This window comes from Taudactylus pleione, unplaced genomic scaffold (assembly GCF_031769625.1).
Source record: "Taudactylus pleione unplaced genomic scaffold, aTauple2 ptg000065l, whole genome shotgun sequence".
Taxonomy (NCBI): domain Eukaryota; kingdom Metazoa; phylum Chordata; class Amphibia; order Anura; family Myobatrachidae; genus Taudactylus; species Taudactylus pleione.
The window spans coordinates 13,278,102-13,293,995 of record NW_028284467.1 but is presented as its reverse complement, the minus strand read 5'-3'; the positions used below and the strand labels follow the sequence as shown (position 1 = coordinate 13,293,995).

General features: G+C 45.9%; 1 protein-coding gene across 1 annotated transcript in view; it reads left to right on the top strand.

The window, feature by feature from the left end:
* The first annotated feature begins 14,914 nt into the window (after positions 1–14,914).
* ATF1 (activating transcription factor 1) overlaps positions 14,915–15,894 on the top strand; it is a 42,383-nt gene continuing 41,403 nt past the window's right edge. Inside the window, exon 1 of the mRNA XM_088465944.1 lies at positions 14,915–15,270. The gene's annotated coding sequence lies outside the window, so the exon portion shown is untranslated. The remainder of the gene's footprint in view (positions 15,271–15,894) is intronic.

Genomic DNA, 15,894 nt, shown 5'->3' with positions numbered 1-15,894 from the left:
CAATATTTGGTTCCGATACTAGAAAACAGTATATTAGGTACTGAAGTATGATATATGTGTGTATATATAATATAGATTGATTCTTAAGCATAAAGGCATTCAATATGTGCAGCTGTGACTAGCAGGACACACACACGCACAACCCTAAGGTCAAGAAAAGTGTCAGCTCTAAAGCGCCTTTATAAATTAAAAAAGCAGTGGAAGCAAACATGCTTCTGGAATGGGGGGAGGACTGTGCAAGGAATTTACATTACTAGTTGTGAGGAGGCACTGCACAGTGGGATGTAGTTGTGAGAGGCCGCCGACATTGGAATCCTGACAAGGGACTTAAGATAGGCGTCCTATCTTAATCCCGGCGCCAGAACGAGAAGTCCAGGGCGCCCTTAGCATTAGCCAAGGGGGTTGTTAGGTTTAGGGAGCGTAGGGGGGTTAGGATTAGGCACCACTAAGGGAGGGTTAGGACAGGCAGGGGCATATCTAATGGGTGCAAGGTGTGTGGGGAACACGGGCCCCGCACCGCACCCTCTGTACCCATAATATTACTTACCTCTCCGAAGTCCCACGTCGGCGCAGGGGTCCGGTGCTGGATAACAACTGGAAAATGGCCGCGGCAGCCATTTTCCCGTCGTATGCGCAGTACAGGGAAAATGGCCGTGGCGGCCATTTTCCCGGTGACTTGTTCATACATTATAGACTCTGGGCGCACTCTAGTGCCCAGAGTCTATGGCGCTGGCTGCGCACAGCACAGAGCGCTGATGGGCAGAGAGGTGGGGGCCTGTGTCGGAGACTGCACACGGGCCCCCTCCTCTCTAGAAACGCCCCCGAGGAGTGGGGTAGGGATAGGGTACTTACCTACCCTGTTGGGATCTTCTCCCTTCGGGCTGCCGGCATCGGGATATGAACTGGCAGCTATTCAGCCGCTGGGACTTCATACACATTCCCTGCACACTATCCTCCCATAAAACTTAACCTTTGGCTATGCTGTTCACATCACAGATCAATATGACCTTTGTTTTATATCTAGTATTATAATTATTGACACATAAACCAGAACCTATAGCTAGTGTGTTTAGATTTCATTCTTGAGTTACTTTTCCTGGTGGCATATATTAAGTAGGTCAGTAAACATCAAGGAAGACAAGTGACTCCTGTGGGTTTATGTAATAGGTTGCTAGCTGCAGCCGCTGCGGGAACTCCTGCGAGTCTTCCCGTATTTTTAAAGCAGTGTGTAAACCAGCTTGGTTTTGCCCTTAAAATGATTGGCGCGTTAAAAGTTCGGGAAGACTCGCAGTAGTTCCTGTAGTGGCTGCAGCTCGCAACCTATTAGATAAGCCACCTGATGTACATACACGTTGAGCCTCCCATATCCAAAATGCTTGGGACCAGGGGTATTTTGGAATTCAGAATATTGTATTTTGGAATATGTGCACACCATAATGAAATATCTTGGGAATGGGACCCAAATCTAAACACAGAATGCATTTATGTTTCATATACACACACAGCCTGAAGGTAATATTATACAATATTTTTAATAATTTTGTGCATCTAACAACTTTGGTGTTCATACATGAAATTCATTTGTTTCCTATACACCTTATACACACAGCCTGAAGGTAATTTTATACAGTATTTTTAATTGTGTGCCTTAAACACAGTTTATGTACAGTGAACCATCAGAAAGCAAAGGTTTCATTATCTGTCATGCTGAAAACATTCCGTATTTTGGAATATTTGGATATGGGAGACTCAACCTGTATTGAGATTGAGGAAATTGGAATATAACTAATTAAGAGAAGATGAAGGTGTTTGTAGAAAAGCTAGCCTCCAATGGTGTAAGATGGCTAAACATGGCATAAATTGTGCCAATTTGTGGTCACTGGAAAGAAAATTAAAAAAAAAGAGAGATGGTAAGAACTTACCTTTGTTATCTCTATTTCTACGAAGTCCATAGGGATCCACAGGAGACATTGGGGTATAGGTTGATGACGTCAGTTGTCGGGCACCTCAATAGTTAAATCTGTGCTCCCAGGATGCACCGGGCACTCTCCTATACCCCGCCCCCAGGACAAGGCACCTCAGTTTTGTAACAAGCCAATGGCCGGAGGAGGAAAAGAGAGAAGAAATAAATTCTGGAACACACAAGTATCACATTCTCACATTCAGAAGGAGACGGAGAAACCGGTGACCAGAACACAGCCCATCTGCAGCACAGGTGCGACAGGGTGGGAGTCCTGTGAATCCCTATGGACTTCGTAGAAATAGAGATAACAAAGGTAAGTTCTTACCATATCTCTTATTATCTACTGCAGGGTCCATAGGGCTCCACAGGAGACCTTGGGGATGTCCCAAAGCAGTCTCCTTAAGAGTGGGGACGCTCCTGTGCAGAAAGGAGAATCTGCCGCCTGAAGGAAGCATCCTGAGAGGCAAAGGTATCAAATGCATAATACCTCACAAAGGTATGGACAGAAGACCACGTGGCCACCTTGCACAGCTGAACGGCTGAGGCGCCATGACGAGCTGCCCACGAGGTACCCACAGACCGAGTAGAATTAGTTTTTACGGAACAGGAAGGCCCTCATGAATGTAAGCCTCTGAAATTGCCAGGCGAATTCAGCCTGCCAGAGTCTGCTTAGTGGCGGCCATCCTTTCTTAACGGAAACCATAAAGGACAAACAATGAGTCCGACTTCCGAAATTAATTGGTATGATAAACATAAGTCCTTAGAGCACGTACCACATCCAAGGAGGCCTCACCAGCTGAGAGGTCTGGGGAATTAAAGGCCGGTACTATAATTTCCTCATTAATGTGGAAACTAGATACCACCTTAGGTAGGAAACCAGGGCAAGTGCGAAGCACCGCCCTATCCCTATGAAAAATGAGAAAGGTAGGGCGACAAGAAAGAGCCACTCAAATCTGACACCCTTCTGGCCGAAGCAAAGGCCAGAAGAAAAACAGTCTTAGCTGTAAGCCATTTTAAATCCACTGAGCCCAGTGGTTCAAATGGTGGTCCTTGGAGAGCCCTAAGGACCACAGCCAAATACCAATGAGCCACATGTGGGACAAAGGGAGGCTGAATGCGAAGTACACCTTGCATAAAGGTGCGGACATCAAGAAGAGTAGCAATCCTACGCTGAAACCACACTGACAGTGCAGAAACCTGCACCGTCAGAGAAGCAAGGCGAAGACCGTGATCTAAGCCTACCTGTAGAAAAGCCAAAACCCTGGATATTCCAAATATCTGAGGATCATAACCTCTTGGGCGACACCATTCAAAGGTGTGCCACACTTTGATAAAGTCTCGCAGAAGCAAGCTTGTGATCTCTGAGCATGGTGTTAACCACAGAGCTGGAAAAAAAAAACCTGGACCTCAAGAGGGCAGTCTCAACAGCCACGCCGTCAAAGACAGACGACTCAGGTCCGGGTAATGGCAAGGACCTTGGGACAACAGGTCCGGACGCAGAGACAACAGCATCGGAGTGTCTATGGAGAGACTCCGAAGATCTGAGTACTAGTGACGTCTGGGCCACGTTGGAGCCACCAGCAGCAGCATGCCTCCTTCTTGCTTGAGTTTTCGAATCCGAGGCAGAAGGGAGAATGGAGGGAACAGGTACGTGAACTGGAAGGTCCAACTGACCGACAGAGCGTCTACCAGCAGAGCCCCCAGTCTCTTGTCCTTGACCTATACACTGGCAACTTGTGGTTGTCTGGATGCCATGAGGTCTATTTCGGGAAGGCCCCACCTGTCCACTAGGAGTTGGAACACTTCCAGGTGAAGAGACCTTTCCCCTGGGAGCACGTCTAGGCGGCTAAGGACGTCCGCTTCCCAGTTGAGAACTCCCTGAATGAACACTGCCGAGATGGCTGGGAGTTTGCACTCCGCCCAAGTCAGGATGCGAGACACTTCCACTAGTGTCACCTGACTTCGAGTGCCTCCTTGGCGGTTTATGTAGGCCACAGTGGTGGCGTTGCCTGACCGGACTTGCACGGGTTTTCCGTGAAGCATGAGCCTTGCTTGCTGAAGAGCTCTTAGAACCGCCCTGAGTTCCAATATGTTTATTGCAAGAACGGACTCCTCTATTGTCCACCTTCCCTGGAAGAAGTGTGGACCTGTCACTGCACCCCAACCCCGGGGACAGGCGTCCGTTGTCAGGAGGATCCGCTCTGGGATCCAAAAGGGGCAGCCTTTGGTAAGGTGACTTGTGTGAAGCCACCAAGTCAGAGACAGACGCACCTCTGGAGACAGTACAGATGTCTGGGTTCATATTCTGCGTGGAGATCCATTCCACCTGGAAAGGATCAGAGTCTGTAGAGGCCGGGAATGAAACTGGCCATACTCCACCATGTCGAATGTCGACACCATGGAGCCCAGTAACTGCATTGCCGAGTGAATCGACACCTGGCGGCAGCTGCGATTCCGCTGCTGCAGGGTGGATATTTTGTCCCTGGTTAAGAAAATCCTCTGTTGTTGAGAATCCAACAATGCCCCAAGGTGAAGCATCTTCTGTGAGGGTGTCAGAGAGGACTTCTTCCAGTTAATCAACCACCCGTGGCTTTGTAGCACTGTGATTGTCAGCTGTAGATGCTGAAGAAGCAATTCTGGAGACCTGGCTAACAGCAGGTCTCCCAGGTAAGGCAACAGACGGACCCCCTGCAGTCGCAGTTGGGCCGCCATCACTGCCATAAGTTTGGTGAACACCCTGGGTGCCATGGACAGCCCAAACGGCCGGGCCTGAAACTGGAAGTGTTGTTGTAAAACTGCGAACCTGAGGTACCTCTGGTGAGCCAAAGCTGTTGGGACATGCAGGTATGCATTCTGAATGTCCAGAGACACCATAAAATCCCCAGGTTCCATAGCCAGTATAATAGACCACAGGATTTCCATCTTGAACCGAGGCAATCGGAGAAACTTGTTCAGGGACTTGAGGTTTAGGATAGGCCTGTATGAACCATTTGGTTTCGGAACCAAAAAGAGATTGGAATAATACCGCATTTCCCTCTGGGAAGTAGGTATCGGAACCATAACTCCCTCCAGGAGCATAGCAATCCTGTAAGGCAGAAGGCATAGCAACCTGCAGAGTGTACCAAACTATGGGGACACCAGGGTATTTTAAAGCCTGTATCAACAGGCCCAGGGCGGTTCCTGTGAAGAACTAGGCCCCGCATGAGAACCTGCATTTTTGGTACATGCAGTACACAATTCTCCCACAATAATCAGGCTGTCCAGATTCACTACCAGACATGCTGAATGTATGTGTTGCACTTCCAAATCAATAACTTGAACTGTGAAGTAACTAACACACTGCCAGGCACTGTCACCCCAAGGGCTAGTGAAAGAAAGTACAGGGATCGATAAATGGCTGACAGAGAAGTTGAAACACAGGCAGCGCTAGCATAAGACACATACAGTACAAGAAAAATCTGCACTATATTGCACTATCATCAACTAACTAGACCTACTGTCTAGTAGGAATAGTGCTACATACACTGACTTGCTTGGAGAAGGGGTATGTAGGGGGACCCAGGCTCCGCAGCTCCTGGTGAGACCAGCGTTTGTGCACAATAAAATGGCCGCTGGAGGACTTAGAGGAGGCTGCCTGAGGGAGAAGTGCTGACTACAACTGCCAGACCGCAGTGGAAAGACACGTAGTGCTGCGGGGGAGAGGCCGGTTGTGCCTTACAGGGAAGGCATCCTGGGAGCACAGATTTAACTATTGAGGTGCCCGATGACTGGAATCATCAACCTATACCCCAAGGTCTCCTGTGGAGCCCTATGGACCCTGCAGTAGAAATACTGTTATACTGTAGTGCTAAGGTGTAAAATAAATGATGAGGGGAGTAATGAGGTGGGATGGGTTAAGTGTGTGCATCCATTCTATAACAATGACAGGCTCAATCAGGTATCCATCTGCATTACGCGTCAAGATGACATTAAGCATTGTGAGAATGAGGTTATGTGCTCATTACACACTCTGAATTGGCTGGCCTTGCTTCAGTCAAACATTCAACCACCTTCTAGAAATCCTGCATTTGCCTCTGTATTAACCAGGTGTCCGTACGGTAGAAAATTGTTATGCTGGCCATACACCTGCACGACCAACATACAATACGATTCATCTCACGATTCCCAGGAGCTCCCTGCAGTCCCGGCGGTGCGATTTGGTGTTTTCCTTTACACACTATTTGTCCTACGATCGATCGTGTGCCTAACGCACTCATCTGGAAAATGTCATTGAAATGACATGAATGGACGCACGATGCATCACATGCACTAAATTTACGGTTTTATCTGCACATGATACGTTGGACAATATGGGCTGCACATCTGATCATACGATCCGATTTAGGAGCTGCGGGAGCATGCATTGGAACGTATCCTACTAAAAAAATATATGATTTTTACAAGTTCAATCATGCGAAACATCAAATCAGTCAATTGGCCCGAAATCGTGCTGATGTATGGCCAGCATTATGAAGCATACACACGGTCAGATTTGTCGGATGAACGATTTGAACGATTTTACCAAAGTTTTGAACGAGTGAACGATTTTTGACTGCATTAAAATGAATGGAATCGTCCAAGTCTGACTGCAAACACATCAGATGTCAGATATAGTTATCTGGCAAACGGGAACGCGCATCGTTCATCGTCCATCGTTCAGGCATGTCAGATATGTCAGATTTTCCTTCAGATATGAACGACTGAACGATTTTTAAATCGTTATCGTTCAGATCTGAAGGAAAAATCTGACCGTATGTTTGCACCATTACATCTGCAGTCAGGTGGGTCAAAATTACCCTGAAATATTTAACCCCACATTTCTAATTTTTTTTGCAAAGATTTGTAAATCCATCGGTATATTTTAGTTAAGTTATTTATGTGAAATAAAAGACCTTAGAAGTCATCTTAGAAACTTTATTTTACTATTATGAAAAACTATGAAATTAATTAACAAAAATAGACATCCTTAGTCTCACTGTTATTAAATTAGATAAAAGTTTACTTTTTGACATAAATTTTACATTTTGGTGTAAGTGAACACGAGATCTTGAGGAAATAAATAATAATAATAATCGCTATCAGAAGAATCCTGCTCTGTGTCGCTCTGCTGGCTGCGTATACTAAAGTAATCTTCATTTACCTCACTTTCTGTTGAATGGTCACTTTGTTCTGAATCAGATTCCTCTAAAAAAGATAAAATACGTTGCCGTTCACGTTCCACGCGATCCATTTTTGAAGAAAAACCTATAAATAACAAAAAACACAATAAACACTACACTAATTTGGCTCAAAATTGTAACATCGACTAAGGTTGGGTCATATTTACCTTTTTGACGTTTTCACACGTCTATCTCCCTGTGCAGTCGCACGTCAACTAAGCTGTGGCGAAAAACAAGAAGTGAGGGATCTTATCTCTAGCTACTGAGAAGTTTGGCAACATAACAATACATAACAAAATAAATACAAGTGAAAACTGCCCGGGTCATGACCCAACCTGACTGACGCCGGATTAAATGACTTGGCAGGCAGGTAGAGGAGACAATGTTGCAGAGAACATTAGTATTTAGGCTGTTTTACTAAATTTTATTCTTCCTGTCACCATGAGTGGGAGCCACTTCCATTAATTAATTTTAGTTTTAAGACACTCCATCACCGGGTCTATACTGAATTTAAAATATCCTGACCCGTTATTCACATCCTCATGAATTTTTAAATGCACTGGTCCAAACCACTGACCGACAAGTCTCATATCTGTGGGACTGTCCAAGCTAACAAACTAATATACAACTTCCAAGAGAGCAATCATAGACCCACTAAAAACATGTCCGCATATAAAGATATGCTATTAACCACAATGCCCATTGGAAGGCCATATTTATAAGGATGTGAGAGTATCAAACAAACTAGGGGCTCTATACCCAAAGCAAAAACGGATGGTGACAATGGAAGCCTCTACCAAGTTCCTCTACTCACATCAAAGGGGCAGTAGTATATAGGTTTACATAGACTCCAGAATATTTTTGCATGATGAATTGCTTGGTTTTAGTATCTATCCCACCTACTGTAACCTTATTACCTTCATTTTGTCCCTTCATAACGCTCTGGGCATCTATCAAAGCTGAAACAGTTCTTTATTGTTCATTCTGAACCTAACTTGATTGTCGAGAAGATCACGGCTTCCCATGAGCCTTATCAAAAATTTGATTCTTTCACTGTCTGTACAAGGCAATCCTGTCTTCTAAAGCTAGCCATACGATTATCTGTCCAACCAGCAAACTAGGTGATTGGTTGGAATGAAAATCTGGTAACGTATGGGAGTAAATGATGATCAGCAATTTGCTCCTAAATGCCAGAAAACAGATGAAAATGGTCGTTCAGACAAGTTTGTTAAATGTTTGATCTAAACAAGTTGTTCAAACAACAGTTTTTGTCCATTTTCTGGCCTTTGGGAGCAAATTGCTGATTGTCATTTGCTTTCATACCTTACCAGATTTTCATTCCAACCAACTAGTTGGCTGGTTGGACAGATAATCTTTAGATGTGTGGCTATCTTAACTCCCTACTGGAAAGCAATATACAGGGCCTCCAAAGAACAGCATTTTTGTTCCAATTCATACAGCAGTATCTTAATGTTACATTGGGTCCAGTGTAGGGTCAAGGCCCAGTGTGGCTATGGGATTATCCCATAAAGGAGAAATCTTGGGGAATTATAGAACAATTTGTAAGTACAGTTGTCTAATCTTCACTGCAAGAATGTTACATAAGTAGAAAGTTATTAGCAGGTCTTTGTTTTTAATTTAAGCAACAGCAGTGAGTCTGCCTCTATTAGTTCAAATGTAAGATTCCACATACTTGAGTACACACTGTGCAATACAGTATTTATGACATTGTGAATCTGCCTTCCCAGGGATGTGGCTGAAAAATACATATTTGCATTCAATGTCTTCTGCCCAATGAATTGTGAGACATTTTGATTTGCATGTATGGTATAAATATTATTTTGGGAGGATGTTCATCTGTACTGCAGAGATGTGCGTATCCAAATGGTAAGCTTTTCCATCTTGCTAGATCTTGTTTAATTGTCTTTTGTCAACAGTTCAGGTTTATCTTTTGAGTTTTTTTAAATGTAGAGTTCCCCAAACCTCTTTGTGGGTGTTAGGGAGTCCAAAGTGAGGCTTGGTTATCGTAAGTAAAACATTGTAAACATATGGCTCTACCTTGTAGTCCCAGTGACCAGATTAAGCCCTCAGTGTCCGCATTCTCATGGATTTGGTATGCCAGGGGCTCCATGGTTAGTGTATATAAATGAGAAGGGGCATCTCTGCCTCATGCCATTATGACTGTGGAAAAAGCGAAACCTTTTTAAGGAACTGACACTGAAGGATTGTGATACAGAACCATGATGCCATTTTAAGATGTTGCCATGAACTCCTATGTGAGAGAGAACTTCAAACATTTCCTGCCACTTAGCCCACCCACCATCAGGTCAGATGGCATGCATTTGTTAGCAGTTTAGATAAGAGAGGTTTATGTAGTGTTGGCTTGGGCTTGAGTCCTGCAAATTAAACTCAGCTTGTCAGGATGCACTACTTTAGGGATCAGCAAGGTATGCCTGTTTGCTAGAAATGCACAAATAATTAAACATTTAGCAGGGAAATTGGTCTATAGCTCGAGCAGGTCTTGGGGATTACAACTGTTTCCACGCCAAATATTTCATGACCTATCATGGAGTGGAATCATCAAAATATATGGCACAGATCCTAGAAGTATGGATTCAATGATTTAGAAGATCACATCAAGTGGGCATATATGTAGGAATTATAATCCAGCTGTTATAATTACGTCCATAAAAAGTTTATCCATGGTACTTACTGTTCAAAACAATGTGCATAAGCATTGTATAACTATTTTTACATTTAAATAAAATGGAAGGAGTAGCACAGGTGTGGCCATACCAGTCCTCAAGGAACCCAAACAGTTCACGTTTTACAGACCACCTGTGGATCCATAGAATGTGACCGTTAGCAATGGCTACACCTGTACACCAGCTATGTGGTATGCAAAACCAAGGACTGGGTTGGCCACCCTTGGAGTAGCACGATACAACATTCAACATTGACAATTATACTCCACAAAATTTTAATAATATGTATCTCTGTTGGATAGAAAGATAGTAGACATAATATATAAAGTGTGACAATGCAACACTGGTTTTCCTAGCGAACATATTAACTCATTAAAATAAATACAGCCAGGAAAATTAAGACAATATAACAGACATGTATTAATGCCAAGGGGGCATGTGTGCAGCAGGACCCCTCCTCTGAGCAGTGCCCCTCCCCCATCTTATCTTGCGCCAGCAAGCCAAGCAGGTCCCTCCTCCTCCGTGGCGCCATCTTTCTAGTGATATTCAGGAAGAAGGCTTACAGTCTAGGGGTAAGCGGGCTATAGTTTCAAACAGCAAATGCAGGTTTTCTTTTCCAGTCCTGCCTACGTACCCATTATCCCTCCCACCAAGCAGGAAATCCACAAATGTTGTTGTGGCTATATGGATATGAATTTCTGTAACCATGTATAAAAATATAGTGGAAAGGCTTCCCATAAAAGTACAGACTGTTATAGCAGCAAATGAGGAGACCAATACATTATTGGCCATGGATTTGCAATGAGATGTTCAACAAGCACAAATGGGTGTGATGTTCAGGTGTCCTAATAGTCTTGGCCTTGTAGTGTAGTTAATCTGGGATTTAGCACAAAGTGGGGGAGAGAGACACAGGAGATGAGGGGAGAATGGAGCATATGTGGATGTTTAAATTAATTCCCAATTTATGAATTTACGATATCGCTGACTGATCGACCTGCACCTTCCCGGAGTGCTGGATGATTGATATTGATCATCCAGCACACCACCAATGATTGCCAGCGACCCGCAATCAATGATCGCGGGTCCCTATAGTAACCTGGTCGATATTGACCAGGTTGGCCTGCATGCACAGTTGATGGTCGTTATCTTATCGTCCATACGTGCCCGCGCATCGCAGGTCGATATGATTGTTATCGTTCATATCGTGCATTTTAATCGTACCGTGCATACGGGAAGCCGATGGACGTCATCCCGACCGCCGGCTTCCAGACTGCTTAATCCCGGCAAGGCACTAATGACAGGCGTCGAAATCCCGACGCCTGTCATTAGACCTACGCCGGGAGCCTGACACCACCCTGGGAGGTTAGGTTTATGCTGCGGGGAAGAGGGGGGTTAGGCACCCCCGGCGGACTTAGGTTTAGGCTGCGGGGAAGGGGGTGTTAGGCACCTCTAAGGGAGGGTTAGGGGGTAGAATTAGGTTAGTTAGTACTTACCTTAGGACAATCAGGATTTCCTCCTCTGTTGGGCTGCCGCTGTCGGGATTTAAACTGCTGACTATCCGGCCGGCAGTAAATCATACTGATTCCGTGTGTGCGCACCATTAGAGTTGAACTAAGCAGAAGTCAGACGTGCCCTTCCCAGCTTTAAGGTGCAACATGGTTTTGCCAAAATGCATTTGTTCCCTTCTTCTTCCTTTAGTCCCAACTCTGCATGAGGTCCATAATGCACAATGAAGCATAGAAAACATGCTGGACTAGTAAACACATAACAATGAATGCTAATATTGCATTAATTTACCTATAGTATTGGTGAAATTTAGAGATGAGCGGTTTGATTTGGCTCAGATCTTCCCAAGTTTGGATCTCAGAACTAGGCAAAATGTCATCTTTCGGGGATATCTTGGCACAGATATCCGCGAAAGAGGATGTTTTGCTTTATTCTGACATCTAAACTTGGCCAGAAGATCCGAGCCAAAACTGAACCTCTCATCTCCAGTTAAAATGAATTATGAAAAACTTTTTGGATGATGATTTTCAGGTGGAAACAATAAGGTAATCAGGGAATTCTGAGGCATTAACAACATAGATATCCTTAAAACCTGGACTGTTAGTGTGCCTTGGGAAACACTGCTTTAGGCAGTCTGGCGAGTGCCTAGGGCCCAATGGGTCTAGGGGGCCTGCCAGCCACCAATAGCTGACCATTTAAATGTAACTTTTAATTTTTTTTTCTCTTTAATAAAACCTTGCTTATGAGCACTGAGTGAGAGAGGGTCTGCAAATTTTGATTGTACCAGGAGGCAGTAACAGTGAAAATATCCTAGGCCGAGAGTTTTAATGAGAGTGCAGCAGAGGCTGGTATTCCTGCTGCAGTGTCTCTTTTGGCTCAAACTCATTCACTAGGGAATTTTTATTTCTGTAGTTGTAGGCAAGGTGCTCTTAGAATTATATACATTTTGGGTTTACAAATGGATCTTTTTTTTTTTTAATTAATATTGTTTTATTTTTTTTAGAACTGCAGAGTATATTAGACCTGCTGTGAATGAGTACTTCACCTCTAGTATGAAGATTGGCAAGAGATGTCACCAACTAAATAATATTTAAATGCATTGTGCTCTCAACACATAATTATTGCAAAAAGTTGTACAGTGCAAGCTACACATACAGCACATTAATACAGACGATATGCTTAAGTTAGAATTTGGGCAATCTGCTAAACTCAAATACTGAATAGAGCGCAGGCTGGTAGTATATGAAGGTATTGCTGGAGCATTCCTGAAAAAAAAGTCAAGACATTGTGGCAGTATCACCAGAGATGGCGCTGGTGAGCAGCAGATTCTGTGTGGGGCAGGAGAGATCCGCCCACACAGAGAAGAAAAGGATTCTGGGAAGAGGTGTAAGGGCTGCCGAGTGAACTCAGTCCAGACAGAGCTCACTGTGCTAGCAAGCCAGTGAGGGCCAGGAGGCCTGAGCCTAGAACTGTGAGATACAGGGAAAGGTATCAAACTCTGGGACTGAGCTATGGTACCTGCAAGGAAGCAGGCCAGACTGTAAGATGCGGCAGCCAACAAGCTAAGGAAGCTATACCAGGCCAGGGTCCAGTCCTGCATGTGACCGGAAGAACAACCAATCTCAGAGACTGTGAGAGACTTTCATGCAGAGTAGTTGCTTCTGTAGATAGGGTTCAAGAAGTGAGCTAGTGCCCTAAACAAGGGCTAGGTTTGTTTATTAATTTTCTGTTTCGTGATTTCACATGCTGGAAGTAAAAGCACCACTTATGTTTATTTAACTGGAATGCTATGTGTGGACTCTAATTCTGCACCTACTCAGTGCACCACTGACCCATCTACTGAGCTAATTAACCCCAAGTATCACAACATTTTATCAGTCCACATTTATGCATTAAGAGAGTGGTACGTGTGCTGATTTGTATCGGTTTGCTTTTTCTCGTGCAGAGTAGGTGCACACTAGACATTATGTCGTCCGATCCTGCTGGTTGGGCCAACATATCGGGCACATCGTCTAGTGGGGATGGTTCAAATCCCGACACCGGAAAACCGGCAACTGAAGATCCCGACAGGTAAGTATTTTAATTATAACGAACCTTACCCCCCCCCTAACCCTCTCATAGGGGTACATAACCTTAACTCCCCCCCTTCCCTGCAGCCTAAACCTAAGTCTCCTGGGGGGGTGCCTAACCCTAACCTCCCCCCGGGGGTGCCTAACCCCCTAAGTCCACCCCGGGAGCCCCTAACCTAACACTCCCCCCTGCAACTCGTTTGGTATCCCGGGCGTTGGGCTCCTGGCGTAGGTAAAATGACAGGTGTCAGGATTTTGACGCCTGTCATTAGACCCCTGCTGGGATTAGACAGTCAGGAAGCCAGTGGTCGGCATGTCTGCTTCCTGACTGTATCCCGTCTATTGTATACCCATTATGCGTGCTCCCGCGGGTCGTTCCATCGGCCTGCATGCTCGGCCAATGGAGCAACCTAGCTGCCAACGCCGGCAAGGTCAATGGTGCCAGTGAATGATAGATCAATCGGTTGTTCACTGGATCGTGGAGTGTGTACCAACTGCCCGATATAACATTCATCCGCACCATCGGGTGTCGATTGTCAGGTCGATTAGGCTGGGTACAGACGATCCTGGCCGACAGCACGGCCATACACTCTAAACGATATATTTTGCGACCGCATGATATATCTCGTTCAATGGCCACATGCAGGAGCATGGTGTCTTTTAAGATAACTTCTGATCGGCCTGCACTGCAGACCGACCAGAGGATTCGATGAACGACCTGTGGGAGCGTTCAATAGTACATGTACCTAATTCAGCTGCACCTAGCATATTTGAAAAGATGATTTTGACATTTAAAAATAACCTGATGTATAACTGCTGTCAGTAAACATGTTTTGAAGCGATTTTACACAGAATCTGGATGCACGGAAAGCGAGGGCTGCGCTAGAAATTGCTTGAAAAGAATTTACGAAAAAAGCAAGCGGGCTGGCAAATCACATTACCAGCCATAGGTCCCAATTCATCTTATTATAGAGGGAGTAAAATAGTTTCCATGTTCCAAAGAGACAAATAGCATCTCTCCAACCACCCCGGTGCCATGTGGACAATCGTCTGTACGTTCATTCTCCATCACATTGTGCAATGTACACTGTGTAATATACTGACACTATATAAATGCAATGAATTCTTCCTTTACAGTCTTTATATACTCCTGTCACAATCAGCAATAGATCAGCTACGTGAGCTAACCCTAACAAAGAGTGCAGCCTGCAGGCAGTGTGAGCAGCCACCATTGTTACGGCCATTGGCCTGTGTGTCACGTAGAGTGAGATCAGCATGCAGTATGCCAGGGGATAATTACTATCACAAAAGGCCCCTGTGTGTATCCCCACCCCCATCTATCAGAATAATGAGATCACCGCTGACGACAAGCCATACCTAGGAATGTACCATTTCAAGTGTTACCCTGATGAGGAGGGGGTCAGGGCAGAACACGGGAACCTAAACAGAACACACACTACACACATCCCCCCGGTCCCGGCTTTCATCCGGGCACCTGACGGAAGAGGAACTGGCTCCTCCCGCCTTCCCCCAGCAGCGGCCCAGCACGTCACCATGGCAGTGACGTCAGAGTACGCTGACGTCAGGCAGAGGCCTACCGGACGTGGAGAGCGCTTCCCCCCCCGCGCTGATGAGGGCGCTCTGGCCTGTGTGTGTGCTCTCAGCCCTGCTGCTGGGATTGGCGGCCGCTCGGTTGGTTCTGCGTGTGAGTCTGTGAGGTTCTTCCTGTGACGGGGTCCGGATAGGAGGCGGCTCCCCGGGGGACCCGAGACGTTCACCCCGGTGATTGGCTGGAGCGGATCCCTGAGCTGTGAGTTCAGAGGACGCAGGTAATTAAAGCAGCACAGCAGCCTGTGTGGAGGCGGAGCGGAGCGCACCTGGCCGGGGGCTGAGTGCCTGACTACACCCTGTGTCCCCCCCCACCCCCCAGTCATCTGCCCGATACCCAGTATTCCACCCCCCTCTGCCCGACTACACCCCGTATTCCTCCCATTCATGTGCTTTCTACACCCCGTGTCCCTCCCATTTATGTCCCCTTTACATCTCGAGTCCCCCTCATTCATGTGCCCGCTACATCCCGTGTCCCCCCCCCATTCATGTACCCTCTACATCCCGTGTCTCCCCCTCCCCCATTCATGTGCTTTACTGCGCCCCGTGCCCCCCAGTGGTGTGCCTGACTGCACCGTCTCCCCCCCCAATCATCTGCCCTGATACCTAGTATTCCTCTGCCTGACTATACCCCGTGTACCTGCCATTCACGTGCCTTCTACTACCCCGTGTACCTGCCATTCACGTGCCTTCTACACCCCCGTGTCCCTCCCATTCACGTGCCTTCTACACCCCCGTGTCCCTCCCATTCACGTGCCTTCTACACCCCCGTGTCCCTCCCATTCACGTGCCTTCTACACCCCCGTGTCCCTCCCATTCACGTGCCTTCTACACCCCCGTGTCCC